We start from the raw sequence: 24907 nt of genomic DNA, 5'->3' as shown, positions 1-24907 counted from the left end.
CTTGCAAAAAAAGCAAAGAACGTGTAAACATTGGGTATTTCTAAACTTGGGACAAAATTTAGAAACTATTTAGAATGGGTGTATTTTGGTGGTTGTAGATGTGTAACAGATTTTGGGGGTAAAAGTTAGAAAAAGTGTGTTTTTTTTCAATTTTTTCCTCATATTTTATATTTTTTTATAGTAAATTATAAGATATGATGAAAATAATGGTACCTTTAGAAAGTCCATTTAATGGCGAGAAAACCGATATATAATATGTGTGGGTAAAGTAAATGAGTAAGAGGAAAATTACAGCTAAACACAAACACTGCAGAAATGTAAAAATAGCCATTGTCATTAAGGGTAAGAAAATTGAAAAATGGTCCGGTCATTAAGGGGTTAAATAATATTCACAATAATTTGCAAAGTTAAAAAATTAACTAAAACACCGGTGTCAGATTACTCCTACATTAAAATGTTGAGGACTATGTCACTAGATATTTCAATACTCTTGCATAAAAAATGCAATAATGTACAATAAACATGCAATACTAATAAAAAATGTAACATTAAATACTTAAGCAGTGGTTATTGACAAATACATTCTATAACTTCAAGACTCGGCGGTCTGTCAGTTTTAATATGTCAACTTAATTAGAAGGCTCCCTGGAGAGCTGAAACGCGTAGAGACCATACCAGTATCCAGCTTGTTTGGAAAGACACAGACCTCTTTGGCTCCCAGGACCGTTAAGCCAGTATTAGTGAATACTTGCATCACTGAGCAGACGGTAGGAGCAGAAACCTACGGAAGTGTGCACACTTAGAAGAATTAGTAGCTTGTCGTCCAAGTTTGCTATAACTAACACAGCAAAATCCTGCTGGATCTCAGGCGAGTGGATGAAAGTGACCGCCTCCAACACCGGAACACCGGGTAAGTGAGAACTATCCCAAAGCTTACCCTAGTTGTGACCGGAAGGATCCCCACCACCAATTGAAGTGTGAATAAGTTCCGAGACCTGTTATAATCAAAAGACACTGTCGGCTATCAGAGGCTTTATTACCGATTTATGAGAAAGCCGTTGTGTTACAGATTGTGCTTAAATTCCACTTGTACTTTTGAATGAAATTTATTACAACTTTTCAAAAAAGCCCAAGACTGATCTTATTCAATACGATCATTCTAATTAAGTTGACATATTAAAACTGACAGACCGCCGAGTCTTGAAGTTATAGAATGTATTTGTCAATAACCACTGCTTAAGTATTTAATGTTACATTTTTTATTAGTATTGCATGTTTATTGTACATTATTGCATTTTTTATGCAAGAGTATTGAAATATCTAGTGACATAGTCCTCAACGTTTTAATGTAGGAGTAATCTGACACCGGTGTTTTAGTTAATTTTTTAACTTTGCAAATTATTGTGAATATTATTTAAAAGTGTTATTAAACTGTTTATTTTTGAAATACACATCTATAGCTATTTGCTTTATTTATTTATATACTTTATTTTTATACGTTATTTATATCTTTATTATACAATTAATTGCCAGATAGCCCTTTGGCGCCACCTCCCCTTTTGTAGTTTTTTGGATCTTCCTATATAATAAAAGGCCAGGTATGTTTGTCAGATGCAGTCATGCGCAGTAGAGACTGCACGAGGACAAACATACCTGGCTTTTAGGATCAACTTTGGATCAGATCGGCCGTTGCAGGGGCGTGGTTGTGGGCATGGTCAGACGGAGCTGGCATGGCAAGGGGGTGTGACCGGCGGGAGTACCGTGACAGGGGCGTGGCCGGACCGTGAGTGGGTGTGGCTGACCGGGAGTGTGCGTGGTCTGAGAGCGACAGAGAGTGGGGAGATATAGAAGTGGCAAAAGAGAGGGGGAAGAGGGGCCAACATTTTTGGGGGGGAGAGAGAGCTAAAGAGAGCAGGGGAAGAGAGAAAGACAGCAAAAGAGAGAGGGGAGAGAGAGAGTTAAAGAGAGGGGAGAGAAAGCAAAAGAAAAGGAAGAGAGAGCAAAAGAGAGGGGAGAGAGAGCAAAAGAGAGGGGGGAGAGAGAAAGAGAGGGGGGATAGAGAGCTAAAGAGAGGGGGGAGTTTGACAGAAATTCCATCAGTTTGACAGAAATTCCCTGAACGATTTGTGTTTCCTCCTCTTCTACCCTTAATATATCTACGAGCTGAATTAATTTGTTGTGTATTATTTATATACTCACACATTTTGTATTGATGGACTGCTATCTATCTATGTATCTATCTATCTATAAATTATCTATCATCTATCTATATATCTATCTGTCAACTATCTATCTTTCTATCTGTCAACTATCTATAAAGTATCTATCTATCTATCTATCTATCTATCTGTCTATCTATCATCTATCTATAAATTATCTATCATCTATTAATCTATCTATCTATTCATCTATTTATCTATCTATCTATCTATCTATCTATCTATCTATCTATATATCTATCTATAAACTATCTATCTATCATCAATCTATTTATCTATCTATCCAACTATCATCTATCTATCTCGCTATCTATCTATCTATCATCTATCTCTATATCTGGCCTTTAGGATCAACTTCGGATCAGATTGGCCGTTGGGGGGCGTGGTCGGGTGGAGCGGGCGTGATGAGAGGGCATGACTGGCGGGAGTGCCTCAACGGTGGCGTGGCCAGACTGGGAGTGGGCGTGGCTGAACGGGAGTGGGCATGGCCTGAGAGCGACAAAGAGTGGGGAGAGATAGAGGGAGCAAAAGACAGGGGGAAGAAGGGGCAAAATAGAGGGGGGAGAGAGAGCTAAAGAGAGGGGAGAGAGCAAATGAGAGGGGGAGAAAGAGCAAAATAGAGGGGGAGAGAGAGCTAAAGAGAGAAGGGAGAGAGCAAATGAGAGGGGGATAAAGATCAAAAGAGAGGGGGGAGAGAGAGCTAAAGAGAGAGGAGAGACAAAAGCAAAGGAGAGTGGCGAAAAGAGAGCAAAGGAGAGAGGGGAGAGCAAAAGAGAAGGGGAAGAGAGAGCAAAGGAGAGGGGGGAGAGAGAGCAAAGGAGAGGGGGAGGGAGAGCAAAGGAGAAGGGGGAGAGCAAAAGAGAGGGGGAGAGAGAGCAAAGGAGAGGGGGAGAGAGAGCAAAGGAGAGGGGGGAGAGAGACCAAAGGAGAGGGGGAAAGAGAGCAAAGGAGAGGGGGAGAGAGAGCAAAGGAGAGAGGGGAGAGCAAAAGAGAGGGGGGAGAGAGAGCAAAAGAGAGGGAGAGTGAGGGCAAAAAAGAGTAGGGAGAGAGAGCAAAAGGGGGGGAGAGAGCAAAATAGGTGGGGGAGAGAAAGAAAAAGAGGAGGGAGAGGGAGCAAAAGAGGTGGGAGAGAGAAAAACAGAGGGGGAGAGAGCAAAAGAAAGGGGGAGAGAGCAAAGGAGAGGGGGGGAGAGAGCAAAGGAGAGGGGGGGGGAGAGCAAAGGAGAGGGGAGAGGGAGAGCAAAAGAGAGAGGGGAGAGAGAGCAAAGGAGAGGGGAGTGAGAGCAAAGGAGAGGGGGGAGAGAACAAAGGAGAGGGGGAGAGAGAGCAAAGGAGAGGGGAGAGGGAGATCAAAAGAGAGGGGGAAGAGAGTGCAAAAGAGAGAGGGGAGAGAGAGCAAAGGAGAGGGGGAGAGAGAGCAAAGAAGAGGGGAGAGGGAGAGCGAAAGAGAGAGGGGAGAGAAGGGGAGAGAGAGCAAAGGAGAGGGGGAGAGAGAGCAAAGGAGAGGGGGGAGAGAGCATAGGAGAGGAGGAGAGAGGGCAAAAAAGAGAGGGGAGAGAGAGCAAAAGAAGGGGGAGATAGAGCAAAATAGGTGGGGGAGAGAAAGCAAAATAGGGGGGAGAGAGAAAAGAGGGGGAAGAGAGCAAAGGAGAGGGGGATAGAACAAAAGAGAGGGGTGGAGAGAGAGCAAAAGTAAGGGGGAGAGAGAAAGAGAACAAAAGAGAGGGGGAGAGAGAGCAAAGGAGAGGGGGAGAGAGAGCAAAGGAGAGGGGAGTGGGAGAGCAAAAGAGAGAGGGGAGAGAGAGTAAAGGAGAGGGGGAGAGAGAGTAAAGGAGAGGGGGGGAGAGAGAGCAAAGGAGAGGGGGGGAGAGGGCAAAAAAAGAGGAGAGAGAGAGCAAAAGAGGGGGAGAGAGAGCAAAATAGGTGGGGGGGGAGAAATCAAAAGAGAGGGGAGAGAGCAAAAGAGAGGGGGAGGGAGCAAAAGAGAGGAGGGAGAGAGAGAGCAAAAGAAAGGGGGAGAGAGAAAGAGAGCAAAAGAGAGGGGGAGGGGGAGCAAAAGAGAAGGCGGAGAGAGAGCAAAAGAGAGCAAAAAAGATAGGGGAGATAGAGAGTGCAAAAGAGAGGGGGGAGAGAGAGAAAGAGCAAAAGAGAGGAGGAGAGAGAGCAAAAGAGAGGGGGAAGAGAGAGAGCAAGGGGTGTGACCGCTGTACTACAAAAAGTGGCCCATGTGCACGGGCTTTAGGACTAGTGTTTTAATATTCAAATTGGGATCTTAGTCACAAAGGGACACTGAACCCACATTTTTTTTTTTCGTGATTCAGATAGAGCATGCAATTTTAAGCAACTTTCTAATTTACTCCTATCATCAATTTTTCTTTCCTTCTCTTGCTATCTTTTTTAAAAAAGAAGGCTTCTAAGCTTCTTTTTTTGGTTCAGACTCTGGACAGCACTTTTTTATTGGTGGATGAATTTATCCACCAATCAGCAAGAACAACCCAGGTTTTTTCACCAAAATGGGCCGGCACCTAAACTTACATTCTTGCATTTCAAATAAAGATACCAAGAGAATGAAGAAAATTTGATAATAGGAGTAAGTTAGAAAGTTGCTTAAAATGTCATGCTCTATCTGAATCATGAAAGAAAAAAATTTGGGTTCAGTGTCCCTTAAGCCTACAATGTTGACTGGTGCTAACAATAAACTACTTTTGGCCAGATTACGAGTTTTTCGTTATGAGCTGTGCGATGCTAATGAGCAGTTTTGTCTCACCGTTCACTTACCTGCAGCGCTGGTATTACAGGTTTTTACAAACCAGGCGTTAACAGGCAAGAAGTGAGCATTGAGCAAAATTGAGCTCCTTACTGCACTCCAATGCCAGCACTGTTTAAGTCAGCGATGAGCTGGTCGTACGTGCTTGTGCACAATTTCCCCATAGGAATCAATGGGGAGAGCCGGCTGAGAAAAAGTCTAACACCTGCCAAAAAGCAACGTAAAACTCAGTAACGCAGCCTCATTGATTCCTAAGGGGAAATACATTTTATGTTTACACCTAACACCCTAACATGAACCCCAAGTCTAAACACCCCTACTCTTACACTTATTCTGCCACTCCGGACACCGCCACCACATACATTATACTTATGAACCCCTAATCTGCTGCCCCCAACATAGCCGACACCTACATTATATTTATTAACCCCTACTCTCCCTCCCCCAATGTCGCCGCAGCCTAACTACACTTATTAACCCCTAATCTGCTGCCCCCAACGTCGCCGCCACCTAATCTGCTGCCCCCAACGTCGCCGCCACTATAATAAACATATTAACCCCTAAACCGCTGCACTCCCACCTCGCAAACATTAGTTAAATATTATTAACCCATAATCTGCCGTCCCTAACATCGCCGCCATCTACCTACATTTATTAACCCATAATCTGCCGCCCCAATGTCGCCGCCACTATACTAAATGTATTAACCCCTAAACCTAAGTCTAACCCTAACTTAAATATAATTACAATAAATCTTAATAAAAATTAATATTATTACCTAAATAATTCCTATTTAAAACTAAATACTTACCTATAAAATAAACCCTAAGCTAGCTACAATATAACTAATTGTTACATTGTAGCTAGCTTTGGGTTTATTTTTATTTTACAGGCAAGTTTGTATTTATTTTAACTAGGTAGAAAAGTTATTAAATAGTTATTAACTATTTAATAACTTCCTAGCTAAAATAAATGCAAAAGTACATGTAAAATAAAACCTAACCTAACCCTAAAGTTGCAATAACACCTAACCTAACCCTACAATTAAATAAATTAACTAAATTAAAAACAATTAAATAAATTAAATTACTTAAAGTACAAAAAAACAAACACTAAATTAAAGAAAGTAATTAACAAATTACAAGATATTTAAATTAATTACACCTAATCTAATAGCCCTATCAAAATAAAATAAAAACCCCAAAATAAAAAAAACCCTAGGCTAAACTAAACTATCAATAGCCCTTAAAAGGGCCTTTATTCAGGGCATTGCCCCAAAGAAATCAGCTCTTTTACCTGTAAAAAAAAATACAAACAACTCCCCCAACAGTAAAACCCACCACCCACACAAGCAACCCCCCCAAATAAAATACTATTTAAAAAAAAACTAAGCTCCCCATTGCCCTGAATAGGGCATTTGGATGGGCATTGCCCTTAAAAGGGCAGTTAGCTCTATTGCAGGCCCAAACCCTAACCTAAAAATAAAACCCACCCAATACACCCTTAAAAAAACTTAATAAAACCTAACACTAAATGTTCTGAAGACCGGACATCCATCCTCAAGGAAGTCTTCATCCAAACCGGGCCAAAGTTCCCAACGAAGCCGGGAGAAGTTTTCATCCAAGCCGGGCGAAGTGGTCCTCTAGACGGACAGAAGTCTTCATCCAGACGGCATCTTCTATCTTCATCCATCCGATGTGGAGCGGGTCCATCTTCAAGACATCTGACGCAGAGCATCCTCTTCATCTGGAGTCTTCTTACTGAATGAAGGTACCTTTAAGTGACGTCATCCAAGATGGCGTCCCTTAGATTCCGATTGGCTGATAGAATTCTATTAGCCAATCGGAATTAAGATAATAGTTCAATCCTATTGGTTGATCCAATCAGGCAATAGGATTGAGCTCGCATTCTATTGGCTGTTCCAATCAGCCAATAGAATGCAAGCTCAATCTTATTGCAAATGTCTGAAATAATTTTCTATTGGAAGTTGCAGATTTGTATGATGACAAGTATGATCCAATCTGAATTTTGATATAGAATTATATTGTTTTAAATGCTCTTTCCTTGCAAGGATTCTTTTTATTCTGTTAGAATTTACTTTGGCTATTCTTCTGTTGTATTGTTCCAAGTGTAATTGCATTTTTCTTTTATCTCTTTTCTCACAGACTTTACATTTCCTTCAGTTTGACAGAAATTCCCTGAACGATTTGTGTTGCCTCCTCTTCTACCCTTAACATATCTACGAGCTGAATTAATTTGTTGTGTATTATTTATATGCTCAAACATTTTGTATTGATGGACTGCTATCTATCTATCTATCTATAAATTATATATCTATCTATCTATCTATCTATAAATTATCTATCTATCTATCTATCTAGCTATCTATCATCTATCTATATATCTATCTATATATCTGTCAACTATCTATATTTCTATCTGTGAACTATCGATAAATTATCTATCATCTATCTATCATCTATTCATCCATCCATCCATCAATCTATCTATCTATCTATCTATCTATCTATCTATCTATCTATCTATCTATCATCTATCTATCATCTATCTATATATACATTATCTATCATCTATTTATCTATTTGTCTATCTATATGTCTGTATGTCTGTCTATCTATCTATTGGCATCTATATATCTATCTATCATCTATCTATCTATTTATCTATTTATCTATCTATCTATCTATCTATCTATCCATCTATCATCTATCTATCTATCTATCTATCTATCATCTATCTATCTATCTATCTATCTATCATCTATCTATCTATCTATCTATCTATCTATCATCTATCTATAATCTATCTATCTATCTATCTATCTATCCATCTATCATCCATCTATCTATCTATCTATCATCTATCTATATAACTATCTGTCAACTATCTATCTTTCTATCTATCTGTCAACTATGTATAAATTATCTATAATCTATCTATCTATCTATCTATCTATCTATCTATCTATCTATCTATCTATCTATCTATCTATCAGTATCTATATATTTATATGTCAACTATCTATTTATCTATTATCTATCCATTTATCTATCTATCTATCTATCTATCTATCTATCTATCTATCTATCTATCATCTATCTATCAGTATCTCTATATCTATCTGTCAATTATCTATCTATCTATCTATCTATCTATCTATCTATCTATCTATCTATCTATCTATCATCTATCTATCTATCTATAAATTATCTATCTATTTATCTATCCATTTATCTATCTATCTATCGATCTATCTATATCTATCTATCTATTATCTATCTATCTCTATATATCTATCTGTCTATTATCTACAGTATCTATCTATCCATCCATCATCTATCTATCTATCTATCTATCTATTTATTTATCTATTGGTATCTATATATCTATCTGTCAACTATCTATCTATCTATCTATCTATCTATCTATCTGTATCTATATTTCTTTCTGTCATCTATCTATCTATCTATCTATCATCTATCTATTTATCAATCTATCTATCTATCATCTATCTATCTATCTATCTATCTATCATCTGTCAACTATCTATCTTTCTATCTATCTGTCAACTATCTATAATTGATCTATCTATCTATCATATATCTAGCCATCTATTTCTCTATCTATCTATCTATCTATCTATCTATCTCTCTATCCATTGATCTATCTATCATCTATCTATTTATCTATCTATCTATTTATCATCTATCTATCTATCCATCTAACTATCTGTCAACTATCTATCTATCTATCTATCTATCCACCTATCATCTATCTATCTATCTTTCTATCATCTATCTATTTATCTATCTATTATCTATCAATCATTTATCTAACTATCTTTCTTTCTATCTATCTATCTATCTATCTATCTATCTATGGCTTAAATTTCAGTTTGAAAATAAAACATTCTGAATTTTAATATGTTTATGTTTTTTATGACAACAGTATTCTAATATTTTAGAAGAATGTTTGTTTGAATAAGGCTGGCTATTAGAGTTACATCTGTGATAATTCTATAATAATTTAATTTTGCACATTCAATTTGCATAAACACAAAAAATACAAGAATGTTCACAGTCTTTATGCTGACCAACAAGCAAAAATAAATAAGTATCTCAATCCTGTAAGTAATTAAGGTCTACATTACAATTTGCGCTCTAACTATTGTGTTTGTGCAAAGTCAGCTTTTTTCGGCTTTTAGCACACATTGGAAAGGGTGCTCATATAAATTATTGAAAGTACACATGAACGTGAGAATGTATTTATGATTTACGCTTGCGAGATTAGCACATCTAAAGAACTTGTGTAAAGGGTAGGGGAAGAAAAAATCAGCATAAATACATTCAAATATACTATTACACTAATATAAACACTGTCTGATAACAATTATTGAAATAAAAAATAATACAAAAGATATATATATATATATATATATATATATATAAATATGCATGTATACAAAACGCTGCAACATGCTCAGCCCTGGGTGCTATAGCACTCTCAGGAAGCTGTGCTGTCCCCAGAGTTGTCTGGGCGCAAGGCCCATAGGGAAAATTACAAAATAAATTAATACAACACACAGAGAAAGTCCAGCATTCACTTACAAGCTCTTTGCTAAGATAAAAAGCAAAACTGGAAGAGTTATTTACCTCATCTGGCCAAATGGGACAATCCCAGGTACCACGTCAAGGTCAAATGCAAGCTTTATTTTGTAATTTTTCCTATGGGTCTTGCACCCAGACTTGTCTGTGGTTAAATGCATGTGACTCTGGGGACAGCACAGCTTCCTGAGAGTGCTATGACACCCAGGGATTAGCATTTTGCAGGGTCATGGAATGTGTACCCAGTCCAGTATGAGAGTGCAGTCCCCTTCCGTGTTTTGTATATGTCTCGGGTGATTACATAAGTCTGTAAATCCTGACTTGTTCCCAGTTTGTTTAATTGAGAGCTTGCATTTGTATGGCTGTATTAGGGACCCAGGTTTTGGAAGAGACCTTGACGTGGTACCTGGGATTGTCCCATTGTGTGTTGTATATGTATAAATATATATATATATATATATATATATGCAGCATCCTGGTGGATTCCGAAAATGGCAGATGTAATGCTCGTGGGATACTCCTCTATCAGACCGAACTCGGCCAGTAGTCTTGTTAGCCCGACGTCGAGCCAGAATGATAGGGAATATCCCAGAACAGAGAAAGTTAGTAAGATGAGGAGGGCGGCACTCACCACAGGAAGGACAGTCCCAAGCAGCAATGGCAGAGCAATCCAAGGGCACACCACTAGAATGGTCAGGCAGGCAGGGTTCGGCAACAGTAAAGCAGTCAAAGGCACACCACTAGAATGGTCAGGCAGGCAGGGTTCAGCAACAAAGAGGCAATCCGGAACAACAGGGGATAAGAAGCAGAGTAGTCAGACAGGCAGGGATCAGCAGCAGTATATCAGTCCAGCAATTTAGGGGTTAAACAGGCAGAGTAGTCAGAAAGCAGAGTTCAGCAGCAGTATATCAATCCAGCAATTCAGGGGTATAGCAGCAAAGTAGTCAGATAGGCAGTCACATTAAGGCAGTACTGAAGTAACGATCTATCACACCCAGGAGCACACAAAGCAACACCTATACTTGGACAGGGATAGATCGTTATAGAGGGACTTACATAGACGCAGGATTGGCGCCACAGGAATCCGGAACCAGCATCTGAGAGAGAGGAGCATGCGGCAATGACGTCAGCGCTGCACGCATCTGAACCCGACACAGCCCCTGGCAACGAGCAGAGAAGGAGATGCCCCTAGCAACGGCTAGAGCGGCATGGCATGACATAGCCCCCTTCTCAAGGGTTCCCTCCGGGAACTAGAGCCGGCCTCAAAGGACAAGCAGCATAGAATCTGGAGACCAAAGATGGAGCATGCACATCACGGGCAGGAACCCAGGACCGATCTGCCTCAGAGTAACCCTTCCAGTGTATCAGATACTGCAGTTGTCTGCACCTGCACCTGGAGTCCAGGATCTTAGCTACCTCATATTCAGGGTCACCACAGACTAGGAGCAGAGGAGAAGGAGCTTGGAGCCGGGTATATCTATTCCTGATGTAATAAAGAGATGTGGCAAACTGGGTGTATGTGCAGGATTTTCGGCAAGAGCACTTTTTAGGCAACAGGAGACAGTCTTTTCAGGACTTTGTAAGGACCGATAAACCTAGGCCCCAATTTGTGACAGGGTTGATGTAGACGAATGTATCGAGTGGAGACTCAAATATGTTCTCCCACAGGGATGGCACGTACAGAAGCTCTATGATGATTAGCAAACTTTTAATATATAGAGACAGTTGAAAGTAGCTGAGAGCGAATACGTTGGCAAATTTGTGGTGAGTCCAGTGACGTGTTGGTCTGCAGCAGGAACCCCAGTGGACTGAGCAGAAAGAGGGAAGACACAAGGTTGATACCCTGCTGCAGCTTGAAATGGAGAACATTTAGGAGAAGAGTGCCAATGAGTGTTTCTTGCCAGCTCAGCTAGGGGTAACAACTCAGACCAGTTGGTATGGCGAGCGTTGACAAAGGCTCTAAGATAGGCTTCAAGATCCTGGTTTACTCTCTCAGTTAGTCCATTGGTCTGAGGATGGTAGCCAGAAGACAAGGAAACAGTGGTTCCAATCAACTTACAAAAGGCTCTCCAAAAGGTAGAGATAAACTGTGGACCTCTGTCGGAAACAATATTCACAGGGATTCCATGAAGTCATACCACATGCAAGAGAAAAAGAGACGATAATTCTTGGGCAGAAGGCAGTTTGGTTAGGGGTACAAAATGAGCCAATCTGGAAAAGCGATCCACCATAACCCAGATAACGGTATGGTGGTCAGAAGGAGGAAGGTCCACAATGAAATCCATTGTTATGTGTGTCCATGGTTGTTTAGGAATGGACAATAGTTGGAGTAAGCCAGAAGGCAAGGATCGGGGAATTTTGTTGGCAGCACAAGTTGTGCAGGCTTTCACATACTCCTGAGTGTCAGACTTCATAGTAGGCCACCATACGTGTTGGGAAAGATGTTTAAAAGTCCTAGTCAAATCAGGATGTCCTGAGAGTTTACTATCATGAGCCCAGGCTAGCACAGGGGTGTGTAGGTTCAGAGGTACAAAGAGGATATCGAAGGCCACGGGGACTCCAGGAGGTTTACTAGACTGGGCACGTTGCAATCTTTGCAAAAGGGTGGTATTTAGTTGAGCAACCACACAGGAGGGAGGTATGATGTGTTCAATAGGAGCTTCAGATGAGTCATTTGAGTGAGGGAACTGACGGGAAAGGGCATCCGCCTTCTTGTCCTTGGTCCCAGGAAGATAAGAGACCACAAAGTTAAAACGGGAAAAGAACAAGGCCCACCTGGCCTGTCGAGGATTGAGTCGATGAGCGGTCTCTAGATAAGGCAGATTCTTGTGGTTGGTGAGAATCTAAATGGGATTGGCGGTGCCCTCTAACCAATGACGCCATTCGGTCAAAGCCATCTTAATGGATAAGAGTTCACGATTACCCACATCGTAGTTCCTCTCAGCAGGAGTAAAGCGTTTAGAGAAAAAGGCTACAGGGTGTGACTTGGAAGTCAAAGGATCTCTTTGGGTAAGAACTGATCCAGCTCCTATCTCAGAGGCATCAACCTCTAAAGTGAACTGTAGGTCAGGATCAGGATGGCGGAGCACAGGAGCTGAACAGAAAGCTTTTTTCAGACTAGAGAAGGCACCAATGTTTACAGTCTTTGTTCCATTTTGTTAATTCAGTGAGAGGAGCGACTGTTTGAGAAAACTTGCAGTAATAATTGGAGAAACCCAAGAACCTCTGTAATTCCTTTAGAGAAGTAGGTTGAGGCCATTCCAGAACTATGGTGAGTTTAGCAGGATCCATGGCAAAACCCTCCTTCGAGATGAAATAACCAAGGAATTGGATCTGAACTTGATCAAACTCTTATTTTTCTAGCAAATAACTAATTTAATTACTAACCCCCCTAACCTAACACCCCCTAAATTAACCCCGATACTAAGTTACACTTAAATAAAACCTAACATTAAATTACAAAAAAAATTATCTGAAATTACAAAAAATAGAAAGCTCAAAAATTACAGAAAAAAATAAACAAAATTATCAAAAATAAAAAAATGAAACCTAATCTCTATGAAAATAAAAAAATGAAAATAAAAAATCCCACCCCAAAATAAAAACACCCCCTAATCTAAACGAAACTACCAATAGCCCTTAAAAAGGCCTTTTTGTAGGGCATTGCCCTAAGTTAAACAGCTCTTTTTACATTTAAAAAATACTAAGTCCCCCCTAACAGTAAAACACCCCGACCCACCAAACCCCCCAAAATAAAAAAACCTAACACTAAAAAATCCTAAACTACCCTTTGTATGGGCATTCAGCTCTTTTACTGCCCTTAAAAGGGTAATCAGATCTTTTACAGACCATTAAATCCCTAATCTTTAAAAAAAAAAAAAATCCTAACACTAAGCCCCAAATAGGTACTCACCATTCCTGAAGGCGAAGGCTGCGCAGAGTAGAGGTGCGGAGTTGGCTTTCCCGATGCACAGATCCTCAGCTACGGTTCTCAGTGGTGATCTTCAGCGGCGGCACTCCTCAGTGGCGTGGAGGCTCCTCTTTATGCGATCTTCCATTGCACACTGTTTTTATTTGGGGGGGGATTTTTATTTTATAGGGGTTTTAGTTTATGTTTACATTTATTTTGGATAGCTTTGTTTATTTTTTTCTGTAATTTTACTTTTTTTTATTTTTTGTAACTTTAGCTCTGTTTTTTTTTTTTTTTTTTTAACCGTAGACTGCCCTCTGGGCAGGCTTATCGCCTAGTATTTAAAAATGTGTTTTACTGTGTATGTACTGTAATTATTTTATATTCAAGCGTATCTGTTTGTAAGAGCTATACATTGTTTTCAACTCTAATTATTTTAAAGTGTTTTAATAAATGATGTTTTATCAAAAATACCTTTTGGTTCTTACATCTGTGATCCTAACTGTTGGCCAAGCAGGTTAGCTGGGAGTAGCCGACACCACTCCTGGTATCAGTGAGCTTGGACACTGAGAGATCTCAGTAGGCTCCATTTAGCACATTTGGTGCTTCACCGTTTGTGAGTATATTTGCTTCACATTTGGGATATCCACATTTGGAAACTTTATTGCACCAGGAGGCACAACTTTGCTTTTATATTGCTACAGATTTTAGTTTTTGTGTATTCAAGAAGAGCAGCTGCCAAAGAACTTCACTTGAGGCCTTCTTATTGGGACTTTACTTCATTTTGTATCAAGTAAGATATATCACTTAGACTGTGTGCCACCTATGGAACCCAAGTGGTAACATTTTAGGAACATTCAGCCAGATTACAAGTTTTGCATTATGAGTGTCTCGCTAATAACTTTCCACCGCTCACCTTTAATAGCGCTGCTATTACAGGTTCGCAAAAAACTGGCGTTTGCGGGCGATATGGCTGCGTTGAGCTCCATACCGCACACAAATACCAGCGGTGCTTTGAGCTGCTTTGACGTGCTCGTGCGCGATTTCCCCATAGACATCAATGAGGAGAGACGGCTAAAAAAAAGCCTAACACCTGCAATGACGGAGCGTAAAGCTCCGTAACGTAGCCCCATTGATGTCTATGGGGAAAGAAAATGTATGTTTACACCAAACCCTAACATAAACCCCGAGTATAAACACCCCTAATCTGCCGCCCCCGACATCGCCGACACCTACATTACACTTATTAACCCCTAATCTGCCACCCCCAATGTCGCTGCCACCTACATAAATTTATGCCGGTTTTTTTGTGCTGGTTTTAACATGTGAAATAAAGATTTTTTTCTTTTACTCAAGGTATCTTGTTGGAGTGCTGCCTATACCCTGTTTTTGCATATATATTTTGGGGCTGGCTCGGCTCCTTTCTCTGGTTGGCACCACGCCAACAGTGCACGCCGATTACTTTATGGGCTTGTCTGGAGATTCACCTGGATTGGACCACAGCAACTGCACACCCCTTGGTTTGAGCGACGTCATCATTTCACTTCCGCATAAATTTATTAACCTCTAATCTGCCATCCCCAATGTGGCCGCCACCTACATAAATTTATTAACCCCTAATCTGTCGCCCCCAACGTCGCCACCGACACTATACTAAAGTTATTAACCCTTAAACCTCTGGCCTCCCACATCACTAACACTAAATAAATATGTTAACCCCTAAACCTAACCCTAAGTCTTACCCTAAACCTAAACTAATCCTAACCCTAACACCCCTAACTTTAATATAATTAAAATAAATCTAAATAAAACCTACTATTAATAACTAAATAATTCCTATTTAAAACTAAATACTTACCTGTAAAATAAACCTAAGCTAGCTACAATATAACTAATAGTTACATTGTAGCTATCTTAGGTTTTATTTTTATTTCACAGCTAAGTTTGTATTTATTTTAACTAGGTAGACTAGTTAGTAAATAGTTATTAACTATTGACTAGCTGCCTAGTTAAAATAAATACAAAGTTACCTGTAAAATAAAACCTAACCTGAGTTACACTAACACCTAACATTTCTATAAAATTAAATAAATGTAATTAAAAAAATACATTTATCTAAATTACAAAAATAATAAACACTAAACTACACAAAATTAAAAAAGAAATGATCAACAATAAAAATGAATTACTCCCAATCTAATAGCCCTATGAAAATTAAAAAGCCCCCCCCCCCCAAAAAAAAAAACATAGCCTACACTAAACTGCCAATAGCCCTTAAAAGGGCCTTTTGTGGGGCATTGCCCCAAATAAATCAGCTCTTTTACCTGTTTAAAAAAAAAAATACAAACAACCCCCAACAGTAAAACCCACCACCCACACAACCAACCCCCCAAATAAAATCCTATCTAAATAAACCTAAGCTCCCCATTGCCCTGATCATCAAACATACACCTGATGAAACAGTCTGTGCACCGGGAAACGCGTTGTGTACTTTGTTTTTAATAAACTGAAGTTGTTGTTTTTACGACTTTGTCATCACATACTTTTTTATGAACTGTCCTCTTGGAGCAGCTAACACTACCAGTTTGAGTAGCAGAGAAATACGCATAGCGATTTACTGTCACCATATCCTGACTTTGGAGTTGGATTTAAAGAATTTGCTAATAACAACATGAGGATAGCTTGCTGGGCAGCTACTAAGAGTCCAGACTGCACCTGTGGCACTTCTCAAGTGCTTTTAATCTAGTAAGTAATACCTGTCTTGTGCGTGGGACTTCAAATTCCACTGATTGTGCACTATTGTGGCGCCTTCTTCTGTTCTTTCCTATTATCCCTTTAAGGGACACCATCCAAGATGGTGTCCCTTGAATTCCGATTGGCTGATAGAATTCTATCAGCCAATCGGAATTAAAGGGTAAACAATCCTATTGGCTGAAGCAATCAGCCAATAGGATTGAGCTTCAATCCTATGGGCTGACCCAATCAGCCAATGAGATTGAGCTCGCATTCTATTGGCTGTTCAGCCAATAGGATTTTTTACCCTTTAATTCCGATTGGCTGATAGAATTCTATCAGCCAATCGAAATTCAAGGGATGCCATCTTGGATGACGTCCCTTAAAGGGAACCTTCAGTGTACGGCTGGGACCATATGAGGAGGATGCTCCGCACCGGTTGTCTTGAAGATGGAGCCGCTCCGTGTCGGAAGGATGAAGACAGAAGATGCCGTCTGGATGAAGACTTCTGCCCGCCTGGAGGACGACTTCTTGACACTTAGATGAAGACTTCTCCAGGCTTTGTTGAGGACTTCTTGCTGCTTGGATGAAGACTTCTCCTGGCTGGATGAGGATGGATGTCCGGTCTTCCAAAACTGTAAGTGGATCTTTGGGGGTTAGTGTTAGGTTTTTTTTTTGTTTTGTTTTTTTTCAAATATATTTTTTATTGAAGTCTCAAACAGATACAATCAAAGGTTATGCCCCTAAACATTTACAGAGAAGGGCAAATACAATATTATTAGATAAGTTTTACAACAAAACCCTACAGTAAGGGTATAATGTATCCAGATAGCACACATAAGGTCATAAAATTTGGGCAGTTTACAGTAAGACTTCAGTTTTATAATAAAAGTAATAACAATAAAACAAAAATAGTCCTCCCCAGGCCATATAGCAGACGAATTGAGGTGTCCATTCAGATACAATTAGGTCTAGGGGGATTAGCTTTATATTTTAAAAGGGAGGGGGATGCAGCGGGCAAGAGCCGCTCGAAATATAATGTGGGGGGGGGGGGGTGGAGGGGGTGGAGGGCGGAGCCAGTCGGGATGTCAAGCTTATATAAACTATAATCGGGATCCTAAGTGAGCATTAGTTTTAATTGCCAAGTAAGTTTCTTAATGATATCTAGGCAGAGTATAAGGTGGAATACATAATTAGAGGAATATAGTGGTGAGCTTTCATTAGTCTCATTATGACCTGGAGATAGAGCTTTATATACCAGGATGGATCGTAGCACATGAAATATGAGAACTGGAGTAAAATTAAACCCATAAAACCACGGCATCCTGACCAACCGTATAAACTGACTTTCTACAAAATAGATGGGGGTAACCCCCAGCATTATTAAGTGGGGGGGGGACATTAATAAGTTTGGAACATGAGGTATTTCCAGGTGAGCCCCTCCCCTAGGGAATTACCAGCTATAGGCGATGTGGGAGAAGGGAATAGGGGTATGACCCGCAGGCAACCAGTACCGGCGGGAAAGGGAGGGGAGGAGCTCACTAGAGAAATAATTTTGGATTAATATTAAACTCAACACAAGCAATGTTAAATCCTAGAAATATAAGTATAATAAAGCATAAGCATAGCGTGAGACCATAAACAGTCATAACAGTAAAGAGTATTAAATACATTAAGCGTACCCACTGATGCCGAGACATAAACACCTCTTTGCGGGCAAGTGAAAGAACAGACCATGTCTATATCTTAGACTGTTAGTGGAGGCTATACTTCTATTAACACTTTAGTGTAACTAGAGATCTAAAAGGGAATGTGTCACTAGAGGATGGTAATATATACATAGATACATAGATTAATGGCTAGTATGAACGTGCAATAGCATGTTTAAGGAGAATTCAGAGCATAAAGGTTTGTGATATAACTAATAGGCTATAAACTGTTATGACACTTCTGATCATATATCTCCGTAATAATTAATAACCTTAACTATATCAAAGTGGGGTTTCAGAAATAGCTATACAGAAGGTCTTCAAAACTATATTCGTTCTTACACCGGGTTGTCATACATATTAGGCTAAGTGTACATTCCAGCAGGATATGCCCCAGTATTCTGCCGATATCAACAGCACTTGCTTACGTTTATACCCTATTGTTCTAGTGTAATAGCAACGCCAGTTTACAAATAATAATGACAGCATGAACATCCATGACTAAATCAACCTGAATCTACTTTAGAATCTACAAAAATTCGTATATTAATTATTTGCTGCATGTCCGTGCCTTCACTACAGCTAAAGTAAAAAGGTAAAGGACAGATTCCATAACTTTTCTGACTATACATCGCCGGACTAGGGTAATTAAGACCATGTCTCAAAATATATCACAAAACCTCACTCCCAATGAGCAGCATGCATGTGGTAACTAATATCTAATGTAAAATATAGTTTGCCATATTAGAAAAAGTAAATGAATAAACAGTAAAACATTTAAAACTAAATTAGAAATACAACGTTGTTTCATTTGCAAAAATAAAAGAACTGACATGCAAATCTAGGGCATGTGTAATGAGGTGTCCTCCAGCACAAGATTATCCTATGCCAAACCTGCAGTTCAGTCTATTTCTGGGGAGTTGTAGTCTGCTCAGTTGGGCTGTAGCTTTGAGCCGTTTAGGGTTGGCTACATAGAGTGTTCCTAAGGTCAGCAATGTGGTGGGACTGCTGGTTATTACGGGGGCTATACCCTCGATTATGCAGAGCCAAGCTCCTGTTATCCCTGTTCGTAGAGGTCCCGAATCAGCTATAGGGTAAATGTGATACTGGGTAGTTTCAGTCCAAACTGTGTAAAGTTCTATACAGTCACAAACATAAAGTTCATGTTGCCTCCCGGTTGTCATTTGATCAGAAAAGATGTTCCCTGGCTCAGCGTAGTACTTACAATTTTCTGAGATGATCCGATATATATTCTCATAAGTACGCTCGGCGGGCTGTTTCACTCTCTGTGTCGCTTTCCCCTCCTGGAGTCTAGTGACATGTGGTTCCAGATACTTGGTGACTGGCTCTCCGTGATCAGCATTCATGAAAATGCCGTGCTCATCTGCGGCTGTGGGATGTAATATAGCGGAGGGTAGGAGCTGGGGTTCCGTATTCTGGGGTTCCCTCTCTGGCCTTATTATGGAGTTCCCGGTAGCAGCTGGAACTTCCCATCTAAAGGCTGTGATGTGCTTAGATTGCTCCACCGCCGTTAAAGTTGATTGGGCATCAAATCTTCTATGGCATATTGTGGGGTCCTGCCTGAGAGGTAGTAGAGAGGAGGGATGAGTTAAAGGGAGCTCCAGGTTCAGTTGCGGCACCACGCTATGGGCTAATGGCGCGACCTGTTCCCCTAGTACGTCAGTTAAGTCCTTAAATCTACAGGACATCAGGCTGCCGAAAGCCTCAAGCTGGGCCATTATAGCAGCTTGGAACTCCTCCATGTCTCACCAGGTGCCCCTGCTGCTAATCCAATGTCCGGTAGAACGTGAAATAAGAATAGGACACCTCGTGGGAGAAAAATGGCCGTTCCCTAGTATCTGCTCAGAAACCTTTCATGGGTGTAGTAGATAGCGATCCTCTGTAATTGGGTTACTAGAGACTTGTAGGATCTTCTTATAGCTTGTTCCTCGGTTTAAAAGTGAATTAGGCTGCACTGAGCGGTCAAAAGTAAATAAATTTTCTGAATCAGACCGGAGCTATGGTAAAATGCGACCGCTCAGATGCAGAGCCGGCTCCGCCCCCCAGTGTTAGGTTTTATTAAGGGTTTATTAGGTGGGTTTTATTTTTAGCTTAGGGTTTGGGCAATGTAAAAGAGCTGAATGCCCTTTTAAGGGCAATGCCCATCCAAATGCCCTTTTCAGGGCAATGGGGAGCTTAGGTTTTTTAGGTAGGTTTTTATTTGGGGGGGTTGATTGTGTGGGTGGTGGGTTTTACTGTTGGGGGTTGTTTGTATTTTTATTTGCCAGGTAAAAGAGCTGATTTCTTTGGGGCAATGCCCAGAAAAAGGCCCTTTTAAGGGCTATTGGCAGTTTAGTTTAGGCTAGGGGTTTTATTATTTTGGGGGGGGCTTTTTTATTTTGATAGGGCTATTAGATTAGGTGTAATTAGATTAAATATTTGATCATTTCTTTTTTATTTTGTGTAACTTAGTGGAGGTTTTTTGTAATTTAGTTAATTGTATTTCATTAATGTAATTTATTTAATTTTAGTGTAATGTTAGGTTTAACTGTAAGACAGGTTAGGTTTTATTTCACAGGTAAATTTGTATTTATTTTTACTAGGTAGTTAGTAAATAGTTAATAACTATTTACTAACTAATAAACCTAGTTAAAATAAATACAAACTTACCTGGGAAATAAAAATAAAACATAAGATAGAAACAATATAACTATTAGCTATTTTGTAGCTAGCTTAGATTTTATTTTACAGGTAAGTATTTATTTATTTTTAAATAGGAATAATTTAGATATTAATTGTAATTTTTATTTGGAATTATTTTAATTATGTTAAAGTTAGTGGGTGTAAGGGTTAGGGTTTGATTTAGGGTTAGGTTTATGGGTTAATAACTTTAGTATAGTGGCGGCGACATTGGGGGCACCAGATTAGGGGTTAATAAGTGTAGTTAGGTGGCGGCGATTTGGGGGGCAGCAGATTAGGGGCTAATAACAGTAATGTAGGTTGCGGCAATGTTAGGGACAGTAGATTAGGGGTTAATAAGTGCATGTAGGTGGCGACGACATTGGGGGCAGCAGATTAGGGGTTAATAATATTTAACTAGTGTTTGTGATGCGGGAGTATGGCAATTTTTTTTTTTTTTTTTTTTTTTTTAAAACAAGCTTTATTTGAAAATGAATAAAGACATTGTACATAGAATAAAAATACAAAGGGAGCAATTTGTGGGAGCGCAAAACCTGAGTACAAAGATGAAAAGCTTGACATTTTTATAACTGTTAGTTGAACAATTCTGTATGTGCTATATGGTAATACTTGTTATACCGTCTCGATCTATCGAGACACACTTAGGAAAGGTAAAAGAGAGAAAAGTTATGAATAATTGGGAAGAGGAAGAGGAAGAGGGAGAAGGGAGAGAGAGAGATAAAAAAAAAAAAAAAAAAAAATTCAGAGAATGGCAAGGGTCTGAGCTTTGTTCTCGAACAAGGAGGTAGACCCCTTTAGATTTTACGCTGGGGCAGGAGACCAGGCAGCTAGCATTAGTTCATATGTCACCATTTGGTTGCACCTGAAGTAGTGCAATTTTTCCATAATCAAAAGGTCATTGACGGCGGCCCGCCAGTCAGTCAGAGTAGGTATATCTTTTGACTTCCACATTCTAGGAATAATCCTTTTCGCACCGGTAAGCATAAGTAAAAGGAGAGCTCGGCTATGTGTAGTTTTGATATTGGGGAGGTGTAAGAATAGCAGGGTCTCGGGGGTGTTGGGAATGGTTATATTCAGTTTTTCTGATATTTCCTTCATAACTGCCTCCCAAAATCTGGAAAGATTGGGACAGGACCACCATATGTGAACAATGGAGCCCTGTTCTCCACACCCCCTCCAACATGTGGCACTAACCGCGGGGAAGAGCTGATGAAGTTTTGCAGGGGTATAATACCATCTGGTTAATAGTTTAAGGTGTATTTCCTGTACAGTGGCTGATACCGATGACCCCTTGGTCAAAGCAAAGGCTTTAAGCCAATCGTCCTCCCCAACCTCGCTTCTAAGTTCTCTATTCCATGTCCTAGTGTATGTAGGTAGCTGGGTGTCTGGTGGTATGAGTAAGAGTTTGTATATCTTTGAGATCAGTCTTCTAGGAGGAGTAATTTCGGTGCACAAGGACTCGAAAGGCGTCAGGGTTCTGAGAAAATTATGTTTTTGTTTGTGGGTGAGTAGGAAGTGAGAAAGCTGGTGGTATCTTAGCCAGGAAGAGAAGACTGAACCAGACTGGTCCTGTAGTTTTAGTTGTGATAGTAGTCTGCCCCCCTCTTGTGCGTAATGTAAGATTCCCGCTCTTAATCTATAGGGGGAGTTTGTGCGTCTACCGACTTCATAGTATGGTAACTCTGGGTTTTCTATTATGGGGAGCATTGGAGAGACAGGGGACGATATGTGTGTGCTGGTGGCTATCAATTTGTCCCACACAGTTAGTGTTTCATGTATTATATGGTATTTTTGTATTAGCTTGGGACGTTTATTCGTAGGTATCCACGCCAGGGATCCAACATTATTTAGTTGTAGTATTTGTCCGTCTATTCCGACCCATTTTTTTTGCATGGAGTTCTGTGACCACTCAGTCAGTCTTTGTAGAAAAATGGCCCTCCTATAAGAAGCTAGGTCTGGGAAGCCTAGTCCTCCCTTATCTCTAGTAAGATACAATGTCCGTCTGGGTATTCTCGGTCTCGTACCCTTCCATATAAACTGTTCTAAGGTGCTTTGGAGTTGGGGTAGGAAGTCGTTCGGTAAGCGAATCGGGACTGTTTGCATTACATACAATATTCGTGGTAGAATATTCATTTTGATGAGGCCTATCTTCCCTAACCATGAGAGTGATTTATTACTCCATGAAGACAGGTCATTGACTATCTCTTTACGTAGGGATAAATAGTTGTTTTTAAAAATGTCAGAGGGGTTTGCAGAAAGGTATATACCAAGATATTTCAATTTGGTGGGAGTTAGTGTCATCTTATAGTTATTTGATAGGAAGTCTATGTGTTCAGTAGGGGCGTTTATGTTAAGAAGCTCTGATTTAGTTAAGTTTAGGTGAAAATTAGACAGTTTGCCATACTCATTAATCTCTTTCAGAAGTTCAGGGACAGATGTTTCAATGTTTGTAAGTGTGTAAAGGACATCGTCGGCGTAGAGGGCCTGTTTGTGTTCTTCATTTCCAATTTGTATTCCCTTTATGTTTGCATTATGTCTAACTTTTTGAGCGAGCGCTTCTATTGAAAGGGCGAATAATAAGGGGGATAAGGGGCATCCCTGTCGGGTTCCGTTGGAGATGTCAAATCTATCCGACAGAATACCGTTCCCTCTAATACGTGCGTTCGGGGCAGAATATAATGCAAATGCCATGTTTGTGAAAGCTGAACCGATATTCATTGCTGACATGACTCGGCGCAGGAAGAGCCAATCGACCCGGTCGAAAGCCTTCTCTGCGTCAGTCGCCAGGAGGGCCAATGGTACCTTTTCAATTTGGGCAAAGTTAATAATTTGGAGGACCTTGGAAGTGTTATCTCTTGCCTCTCTACCGGGTACAAAGCCCACTTGGTCAGAAGAGACAAGAGAGGGGATATACTTATTGAGGCGGTTCGCTAGGATTTTTGCTAGGATTTTGATGTCCATGTTCAGCAAGGATATGGGTCTAAAATTCGCAGGGGAGGTAGGGGGCTTGCCGGGTTTGGGTATAAGTGAGATATGTGCTTCGAGCATTGTGTCAGCTAAAGTGGGCTCTGTTATCAGGTTGTTGAACAATTGGAGTAGCAGTGGGCTTAGTGTTTTGCTGTAAGTTTTGTAGTATTTTAGCGAGTAGCCGTCTGGGCCCGGGCATTTCCCGGTGGGGAAATCTTTAAGGGCTTTAGAAAGTTCTAAGGCAGTGATGGGCTCGTCTAGGCAGTTCTTCTGGTCGGGATCTAGTCTTGGCAGTTCAAGGTCTGATAGGTATTGATCTATGAGCTGAATTTTAGTGTCTGTTGGGACTGCATGTTCCCCTTGGTCAAGCTTGTGCGGTATATTATATAATGCTTTATAGTACGTGTTGAAAGAATTTGCAATTTGTTTACTACTTTTCAGTGTTGTGCCATCAGGGTTCTGGAGACTGTGGATATATGTTTTGAGTTGTTTTCTACGGGTCGCTCTGGCTAGCAGTTTCCCCGGTTTATTGCCTCCCTCATAGTATTGTTGTTTTATTGCTAAGAATTTGCGCTGGCAGGACTCTCTTAGGTGGGTCTGGAGCTCCCTCCTAGTGTCTTCCAATCTAAGTTTAGCCTCCCTGTCCCACGGGGCTTTTTTATGTGCAGCTTCAAGTTGTGTAACCGTGTTCAAAAGTTGGGTGTGTTTTAATCTATACTGTCTATTAAGGCGGGCTCTGTGTTTGAGAAATTCTCCCCGGATAACACACTTATGAGTCTCCCAGAAGTTTATTATTGAGGTCTGTGAGGGATTGTTATGTTGTAGATAGTCTGTAAGAGATTTTTGGATTTCAGAGCTTATTACAGGGTTGTCTAGTAGTGTATCGTCTAGTCTCCATATATATGTCGTGGGTGGGAGATCGGGCCATTGAACTTCACATGTGATTGGGGCGTGGTCTGACCAAGTAATCGGGCCTATAGTGCAAGATGTTACCATGTCAAGTCCGATGGAATCCGTAAGAAAATAATCTATTCTAGAGTATTTGTTATGTGGAGGAGAATAATATGTGTAGTCTCTAGTTGATGGATGCAATGTTCTCCATATGTCGTGTAGAGCAAGACTTGAGATAGTGGATTTAACTGATTTGAGAGTTTTGGTAGGGGTACTGTCTAATCCATTGGATGTGTCTAATGACGTTTCCATGGATATGTTAAGATCACCTGAGAGGAACACTGTTCCTTTCGCGAAGTCTAAGATGAGCCTCGAAACCTTTTGTA

This window comes from Bombina bombina, chromosome 4 (assembly GCF_027579735.1).
Source record: "Bombina bombina isolate aBomBom1 chromosome 4, aBomBom1.pri, whole genome shotgun sequence".
Taxonomy (NCBI): domain Eukaryota; kingdom Metazoa; phylum Chordata; class Amphibia; order Anura; family Bombinatoridae; genus Bombina; species Bombina bombina.
The sequence above is the reverse complement of the archived record's forward strand: the minus strand, read 5'-3'. Positions refer to the sequence as shown.